The 9,636-nt window shown below is 39.3% G+C and overlaps 1 long non-coding RNA gene across 2 annotated transcripts in view; it reads left to right on the top strand.

The window, feature by feature from the left end:
- Nucleotides 1–467: 467 nt before the first annotated feature.
- The window catches only part of LOC132827086 (uncharacterized), a 56,728-nt gene continuing 47,559 nt past the window's right edge, over nt 468–9,636 (top strand). For both annotated transcript variants that reach the window (XR_009645970.1, XR_009645969.1), the window contains exons 1-2: nt 468–547; nt 1,509–1,621. This is a non-coding gene — a long non-coding RNA (uncharacterized LOC132827086). The remainder of the gene's footprint in view (nt 548–1,508; nt 1,622–9,636) is intronic.

Genomic DNA, 9,636 nt, shown 5'->3' with positions numbered 1-9,636 from the left:
AAGTCACGAAAATGTGAATGCTGATGGGTTATCGAGACTCGAATGAGATACGGAGGCGCTTGGTGGTGGGTATGCCATGGCCTGAAGTCGCACGTGGTTGTAGATTTGCATGTCTATAGTTGGCATAGTGTATATGTGTATTTAGACTACTAACCAGATGTTTGAAAAGTTTTAAAAAATGAAACCATCTTTGGAGATTGGAGATTGATGGTTCATTTTCTTTAAGGGAGGCGGTGTCACAAAGCTGTTCCTTTTTTCAAGGATATTGTGTCCTTGGTTTTTTTTTCAGAGGGGTCATAAACAGCTCCCAGATCCGATCAGACTAGCTTGGTACAGAGATGAAAAATGATTTTGAGAGGCCTTTTATTTATATGTAAACAGATGAGACTGCAGGTCAAAACGGTCATGTTTTACCAGTAACCTGCATAATGAAAGGGGAGTGGTCAGCTCTCTAGCTGAGCAGTTCAGTCCAGAACTAGTTAGGAGTTCAGCTGTTTGGAAACAGGCTGCTAAACTCGTTCTCATTCTGCGCTTCTAACTTAAACCTGTAAGCATTTGTTTCATTTTGCTGTTTTAAGAAGAGTTGTTTATTGCGAGTATTCTGCATATTCAGAATAGCATTATTAAGTCTAGTTTGCTCAGACTGCATTCCGTAGGGGTTCTTTATTTTGTTCTTTGTGTTCAAATGTGTAATTTTTAAAAAACGTTCTGTCTCTTTGAAAACCTGGTAGTCAACCGGGTAATTTTCACTATACACTTACTGAAACAAGTTGCAAAGTTATGGTGTGGGCTGCCTGCTTAAGAATGTTTTAAGTAGTCTGGCCTAGTCCATAACAGATTAAATGAGAGCAGTTGCCAACAAGGTCCAGGGTTTAAACTTGATGGGGAAATGCTCAGGATAATATAAAATATTTCTTCTAAATTCCGGCATCCACCGACTGCTACCACAGTTGTTTCTATCTCTACATGCTGCTATTGTCACATTTGCGCAAACATCCTGCCCCAGCTGCATTTGTTACTTCCCCATCTTTTATATCTTTGCAATATGAAATATATTCGTAGTATCCTAACCTTTTATGCACAACTTCAAACCACTTTCCTAGCCATGACTAATTCACTCAAAACTTCCTTGTCATACAAGAATTCACACTATGTGGGAGCAGAAGTTCTGAGTAAAGTAAGACCGCATGCCAGCACTGGGGGAGTAGATATCTGCCAATGAGGATAAAGGATCCAGAAATTAACAAAAGTGTCAGTCACAAACCACAGTTTCTTTTGACCTTACCCTTATGCCCTTTCTTCACTGCTATATTCGCCTGTACACCTTGCAGAACTGAAATTGCTTTGAGTAATCATATTCTTGTCAGACAGGAACTACTGCTCTCCAATGCCTGTCCAGTTGCTCATATAAGAACATTACCTCTTTAAATGTGGGGTTTGGAGAAGAGACCACCAGTCATAGTTTAAAGCACTAACATACTCTGACTAATTTTTTGCATCATCGTCAGCCAAGGTGAGGTCCCAGAAGACTGAAAGGTAGCGAATGTTGTGCCATTATTCAAGAAGGGTGGCAAAGAAATGTCTGGGAACTACAGACCAATAAGCTTAACATCAGTGGTTGGTAAGTAACTTGAGATGTACATGCATTTGCAAAGACAGGATTTAATTAAGAGTGGTCAGCATGGCTTTGTGAATGGGAGATCATGCCTCACAAATTTGTTAGAGTTCTTTAATGAAATGATCAGGAAGGTTGGCAAGGACAGAGTGGTAGACGTAGTCTATATGGATTTCAGTAAGGCCCTTCAGTCTGCTGCTCTGGGAAGTTAGACCGTATGGAACCCAGGGCATGCTGGCAAATTGGATTCAAAATTGGCTTCATGGCAAAAAGCAGAGGGTAATAGTGGAAGGATGCTTGTTGGTTTCGAGGCCTGTGATCAGTGGAGTGCCTCAGGAGTCGGTGTTGGGCTCATTACTGTTTGTTATCTATATCAATGATTTGGATGAAAAGGTACAAGGCATGATTAGTAAGTTCGCTGATGACACTAAAACATGCATTATCGTGGACAGTAAGGAAGACTATCAGAAATTGCAGCAGGACATTGATCAGTTGGGAAAGTGGGCCAAGAAATGGCAAATAGAGTTTAATAGAGATAAATGTGAGGTCTTGCATTTTGGAAAGTTAAGTCAAGATAGGAGTTTCATGGTGAATGGTAGGGTCTTAAAGAGTATTGTGGAACAGAGGGATCTTGGAGTTCAGGTGTACAGTTCTCTGAAAGTGGAGTCACAGGCAGATAGGGCAGTGAAGAAGGCTTTTGGCACACTGGCCTTATCAGCCAGGACACTGAGTACGGAAATTGTGAGGTTACATTGCAGTTATACAGGTGGGGCCACACTTGTGTTCAGTTTTGGTCACCTTGTTATAGGAAGGATGTCATTAAACTGGAGAGGGTGAAGAAGAAATTTACAAAGATGCTGCCTGGCCACAATGATCTGAGTTTTAAGGAGAGGATGGACAAACTAGGACTTTTTTCTTTAGAGTGTAGAAAACTGAGTGGGGGGGGGGGAACCTTATAGAGATGAAAAAAAAGATTATGAGAGGCCTGGATAAGGTGAATGCACTCAGTTTTTTCCCCAGGGTTGGGGAATCGAGGACTAGATGGCATTGGTTTAAGGTTAGAGGGGAAAAAATAAAAGGAAACCTGAGGGGCAACTTCTTTAACACAGAGGGTGAAATGCATATAGAATGAGCTGCTAGTTGAAGTGGTTGAGATGGGTTCATTAACAATGTTTAAAAGGAATTTGCACAAATACACGTATAGGAAGGATGAGGAGGATATGGACCAAGTGCAGGGGCTGACATTTTGGTCAGCTTGACCTAAAGAGCCTGTCTCCATGCTGTAGGACTCAATGATACGCTTTTAAAAGTTCTAATTCATGTCATGTTTCAGTATCGACTACTTTAGCTCTATATTTGAGTTGTTTCAATCGTGGGTTTGGTGGGATTTAATAATTTTATTAGTAGGTTTGCATGTAAAACAGTGAATATATCATGTGGTAAATTTATTGAGATAAACGTAGGTTTGTACATTTGCAGTAAATGTGTATCTATAGCAGTAAAAGCAGTAATCTACTTTAATTTGCATGGCTTTAATGTAACTAATGAGTGGATTTGTTAGCTTAAACTACTTTACACATGCTCAATGAGTCTTACTGCCTCTTGCCTATCAGGGACTCCGCTTTACAATGGCTGATCTCGAGAAATCCGAGTTCCCGACACCATTTGCAATTCCAGTCAAAGGTGAAGTCCTCTAGAGCAAAGTCCCTGATATTAATACTCATCTCAATCAAAGATGGCATGACATATCATCATTCTCTGGTAATTTCCAGGGCATTCTATTATACAAAACAAACCTCCAGGTTGCTCTGTGTGAATTCAAATGGGACGGTGTATTATCTCATGGTCATTGCTCAGTCAAAAAAAAAAGTTACTTATGATTTGGCCTGTTTCCTACATACTTTTCCACTTCATTCAATTGCTTGTTGTTGTGTCCAATTAACCCTTGATCTGGTTTGAAGATCATTTTAATCCTATCACAACAGGAGTATACATTCTATCTGAAATATGTTCCAGATGGTAAGACAAAATTGTACTCCCTACTTACATTATTATTCAGTTTTTAATTCAACAGCAATAACAATAACACATCAATTATGGTGCATATTGTCAGATTTTCAAATTGTCGCTCTTAGTATCATTGAATGCCTACATTGCAGAAAAAGGCCATTTGGCCCATCAAGTCTGCACTGACCCTCATAGCATCCCACCCTATCCCTGTATCTTTAGATTTACAGTGGCTAATTCACCTATCCTGCACATTCATGCATACCATATGGGGCAAGTTAGCATAGGCAATCCACCTAACCTGTACATCTTTGGACTGTGGAGGGACAAAACAGAGCACCCAGTGGAAACCCAAGCAGACACTGGGAGAACACACAAACTACACAGTCACCATTGCTGAAACTGAATCTGGATCCCAGGCACTGTGAGGCAGCAGTGCTAACTACTGAGCCAACACTGGTGCCCATCATTGTATGAATGCGTGGAATCAAATATTGTTAGAACCACCATCCCATCCATAACATCAGTTCTACATGAAAATCTACTCCAATGTATTAAAGTAAATTTCCAACTCTCAGAAGAATGTTTTAGTTTGATCCTAAATAAGTGCATGAACAATTAAATGCATTTTACATGAACTTTTGGTAAGATAGGGTCTCTTGTGCAATCATTGTGTCCTTACCTCAGAACCAGAAAGCCAAGCTTCAGATCCCATATGCTCCAGAGGTGCGCAATAACATCCCTAGACAGATTGACTACAACATACCTTAAGGTGACAGTGAGGTCTGCAAATGCTGGAATCAGAGTTGAGACTGTGTTGCTGGAAAAGCATAGCAGGGCAGGCAGTATCCAAGGAGCAGGAAAATTGAAGCATCAATATTCCTGCTTCTCAGATGCTGCCTGACCTGCTGTGCTTTTCCAGCAACACACTCTCAACTACAACATACCTTAAGTCAAGCAAGGACCAGCTCCTATTATTTTCCTTTCCTAATTAGATTAAAAGAAGTCAGCTCCCATTAAGATCAGGGTATATATTTGACTGTTCAGTTGGCAAGGAAGTGTTGAGGTGGAGAGGGAGGCAAATAATTTCTTCTTAATTGAGGCAGTTCTACATTTTCAAGCCTTCTTTTTCAATTTACTTCACCCATGTTTTTATGTATTGTTAACACTTTGCAATTCATATCGACCTGCTGCTCCTGGTATAGTCCACACCCCATGCAATCACTCTGTTACTTCTCTTGCCTCCCATATCTTTAATTTGTCAGATGTTCACAGTACCTTAAACTTATTTCTTTTATCATTTTAAGCCTCTATTAACATTTTTGTTCCTTTTTATGGTACAAATTGGTACACAATATGTGGGACACAGAGGAACACCAACGTAGGGTAAGGACAACATCAGGTTCCCAGTGGAGGACTGAATGGTGGCGACTGTTGGTAGATAGCATGGAAAATAACAAGGCTGCAAGGCACAAATTACAGGGTACTTGCAGATTTTACCTTCATTCCTCTTCTCACAGGTAGCTCTTCTCAGGCACCTTGAACAGCAAAGTGAAGCTGCATTGACCTGTCATTCATTTGTAGGATAAATAGTACTGCTCACACCAATGTCCATCCAATGGCACATGTGAAGGACACAGAGCAATAGCTCCTTAAATATAACTAAGTTGATTACAAATTATAAATTGCTGTAAACTATTTATAAGTAATAAGCAAAAAAATCTACAGGTTTTTGTATTTTTTTAGTCATAAGGGTTAGGATATGATATTCTAACTACCTTCTGCAGTTGAAATATGTTTCCATTGTAGTTTAACTAGTATCAGGTAAGTCACAGAAACATAGCTTATCTCTATTTTTGTCAAATCTCTCAATGAAAACAACTGCTAATACAGTTGCTTGATTAATGTGACATTAGAGTTCTAACTTGTCGCTCAGGGATAGAGTCATACAATAATTGTTCTCATTTGGTCAATATCCCTCTAAACACTTCCCATCCATGTACCTATCTAAATGTTTTTTTAAATGATGCTATTGTACCTCCTCAACCATTTTCTCTGGCTGCCCATTCCAATAAAATGAGCAACAAAGACCATTACCCATTATTAAACAATGAAAAAATTAATTCCAATGAAAATTAGATATTTTTGAGAATGAATGTATCATCCATAATAACAGTTTTATATGAAAATTTATTTTTAAATATCCCAACTCTTTGCATTAAGATTAGTTTGCTGAACAGATGTGAGAACTGGGGTGAATGTACTCTTGCTGGGCTGTCTTTTGCCAAATCTCAGCTAAATGTCAATTTTTGGGAGTTTCAAGGAGGGTTTCTCCGATTATCTCATACAATTCTCCTCTGTTCATCTCATTATGTCAGATATCCCAGATACCAGAATGTATGGGATGGTTGCCAAGGGTCCTTTTATTTCACAGGACCACAATGTGAAGTTCATGGCACCAGACCCTGCCAGTCAGAAGTTGCCACCTGAATCAATGTGGTATCAATGGGGACCTGTCCTTGTGTGCAAACAGCATGGCAGCAGCATTTCAATGGCAAGGTGTTGGCACACTCCAAAGTGGTTATCTGCAAGTGTTGTGTGATGAAGATGTGGTGAGGCCAGTGCATATCCTAACGTCAACTGTTTAGGCATGTTATGACACACTTGTATGGCAATTAGGATTTATGGCCCTTGTTTGTTTTTAAGTGATGTAAAGACTAGCCCTATTGATAAACTTTCTTCATTTGATTTAAGAACTTAACTGCATGTACAACCCCGGCAACTAATTTGCTGCTCACCTGATGAGAAAGCATTGAGGTGAGGAGAACCAGAACTGCATTTTAATTATGGTAACTCTGCGCACTCAAGTGTTCTCTCCTTTTTTTTTTGACATGTCTCTAATGAATGCAATCTTATTTCATGATTTGGAGGTGCCAGTTTGGACTGGGGTGTACAAAGTTAAATATCACATAACACCAGCTATAGTCCAACAGGTTTATTTGGAAGCACTGGCTTTCAGAGCACTGCTCCTTCATCAGGTGGTTGTGGAGTATAAGATCGTAGGACACAGAATCTATAGCAAAAATTTACAGTGTGATGTAACTGAAATTATATATTGAAAAAGATCTGGACTGTTTATTAAGTCTCTCATCTTTTACAATGGGCATGTTGGTTTCAGAACTATCTTAAAGTTACATTCTCAAGTGAACTTTAACAATAGGTGCCATGTTGGCCCAGATAGTGCATTGAAGATGTGAGGTGCCCTCTGTGAGGCTGTCTGTGCCCCAATGTTCAGACTGATTCTAATCTAAAAAAGGGATTTGCAGAATCTTTACATGGATTTAAGCAATTTTAGAGCAAAATAAAATGTAATTCTGCAAATACAAATTCACCCCACAAACTTATATATGGGTGTGCGCGTGTGTGGGGGGGTAGGGGAGGTATGAGTGTCTGTGAGAGAGCATGTGTTTATATGTGAGTGTGAGTGTAAAGAGGCATAAGTCGGTGAGAGGGTGCTTGTGTGAGTGTGGGAGTTTATGGAGGATCTGTGTGAGTGTATGGGTCTATAGGAGTGTGTGCGTGTGTGTGTTTCTGGGAGTGTCTCGTGTACACCTTATTTCAATCCATCTTCAACTTGCCACTGATGTCACATTCTACACCTGCAATAGTTGCTTACTGATTTCCTCACCTCCCATTTCTCTCCATTTTGTCGCCAACAGTTTTACCCAAGCCTTACATGTACATCTTCAAATAATCTCCCCAGGGCACCTGTTTTTTCTTTGTGTAGTACAAACTAGTACACACAGAACTAATGAACACCTGTCTCTAATCAAGGAGTAGGTGCTTGGAGTCGTTAACAGGGCACATGAATTTACAAAGTTGCAGGCCACAATTACGTTTCAAATCTAATCTACTTTTTCCCTTTGCCTACTACCTTCCCTTTAAATTCTGCATCATAAATTCAACTGCTTTGAGAAGGCAAGAGGGAATGTACTGCTCTCCAATGTTCATCCAGTTGCAGTTATAAAGGACACAGAACAGTGCCTTCTTGAAAATAATTGAGTTGATTAGAAAAGAGATTGCCTATTAATAACAAACAAGTTAAAGCACAAATGTAAAGCACTTTCATTTACCTTCATGTTCATAAGCTTCACAGTCTGATATTCTAGATCTGTTTCTCGGAGCAACTCGTGTATCTGAAACATGTTTCAAAGTATAATTAGCATGTAAGTTGTATACAAAGGTATCCTTGCTTGCTTTCATTTGGATTTAGTTTCTCAGTCTGCTTCACTAACATAAATAAAAGTAAAATACTGCTGATGCTGGAAACTGGCAATGAAAGCAAAGTATTGGTGAAACTCAGCAGATCTGGTAGCATCTGTGGAGAGAAAAAGAGTTAAAATTTTGAGGCCAGTATGACACTTCCGAAGACGTGGACTCAAATCATTGATTCTGTTTTTCTTTCTACAAACACTGTGAGACAGTTACACTAGCACATTTGTTTTTATTAATAATATTACTTATTTTTAGTGTCAATATTGGATTGACTTTTACTTTTTGTTCAGGCAAAATACTAGCAATGAAGATGATTTTCTTTTAAAAAAACTGGAATTAATTGTAATTTTAAGAATACGCAGTCCATACACACTGGTTTTACACTTCTCCAGAAATCTTCTCCAATATTACAAAAGAACCTCCACCTTTTCAGAAACATTGGCTTAGATCTAAATTTATGTCAAATTGAATGAGCACATACTGTATGTACCTCTTTATGCAGATACTGAACACATTCTATTGGTTTCCCTACTATTAAAATTATCATCCTACTCCACCACCCATCTTGACCAGGAAGAAGCAGTTAAAGTGCTAGTCAGATTATGGGTGGCACAGTGGTTAGCACTGCTACCTCACAGCGCTAGAGACCTGGGTTCAACTCCTGCCTCAGATGACTCTCTAGGTGGAGTTTGCACATTCTCCCCATGTCTGTGTGGGTTTCCTCCGGGTGCTCTGGTTTCCTCCCACAATCCAAAAATGTGCAGGTCATGCTAAATTGCCCGTAGTGTTAGGTGAAGGGGTAAATGTAGAGGACTGGGTCTGGGTGGGTTGTGTGTTGGTGTGGACTTGTTGGGCCGAAGGGCCTGTTTCCACACTGTAAGTAATGTAACCTATAAGATTTCTATATGGCTCGTCACTTGATGAAGCATTATGACCAGGTGAGAAGAGGTAACTCAACTTCCCCTCATTTCAGCATCCCCTTGTGGTCATGTTCTTTTTAGCTTTAAATCTTGCCCAATTACAATGTCCTTTGCCATATTTTCATTCAGGCAGCTCAGCACACTCAAGCTTTCTTTTAACAAGGCTGTATCAAATGCAACTTTATTTCAACTCATCTCCAACTGTCACCACTGTCACAGTTTGCATCTCCAACAATTTCTCATTTATTTTATTTCCTCATTTCCCATATGTCTCCAATTTGTCTCAATAGTCTTTACCTTAGACTTGCATGTACATCCTCAAATAATCTCCCCAGGGTTCCAGTAACCCACTTCCATTTTTTTTTGTGTGGTGGGGTTGGGGAGGAAACTGGTACAAATGGATACACTGAAAACTTACAAACACCTACATCTAATTGAGGAATAAATGTCTGCAATTATTAACAGGAGCCATAGGAATTTACAAAGTTACAGATCACAAGCACATTTATTTTTCAAATCTAATCATCTTATTTTTCTCTGTCACTCGTATCCTTTCCTCTACATTCTGCATCACAAATTAAACTGCTCTGAGAAGGCATTAATTTGTAGGAGAGAAAGTACTGCTCTCCAATGTTCATCCAGTTCCAATTATAAAGGACACAGAGCAGTGCCTCCATGAAAATTATTGAGTTGATTAAAAAAGAGGTGGCTTATTAATGACACACAATTTAAAGCAAAAATGTTTAACACTGTTTTATTTACCTTCGTATTCGAAAGCTTCAGGATCTGATATTCTTGATCTGTTTCTCGGAACAACTT

This window comes from Hemiscyllium ocellatum, chromosome 24 (genome assembly GCF_020745735.1).
Source record: "Hemiscyllium ocellatum isolate sHemOce1 chromosome 24, sHemOce1.pat.X.cur, whole genome shotgun sequence".
In the NCBI taxonomy this organism is placed as follows: Eukaryota; Metazoa; Chordata; class Chondrichthyes; order Orectolobiformes; family Hemiscylliidae; genus Hemiscyllium; species Hemiscyllium ocellatum.
Note: the sequence above shows the minus strand (reverse complement) of the source record. Positions and strands in the feature narration are given on the sequence as shown.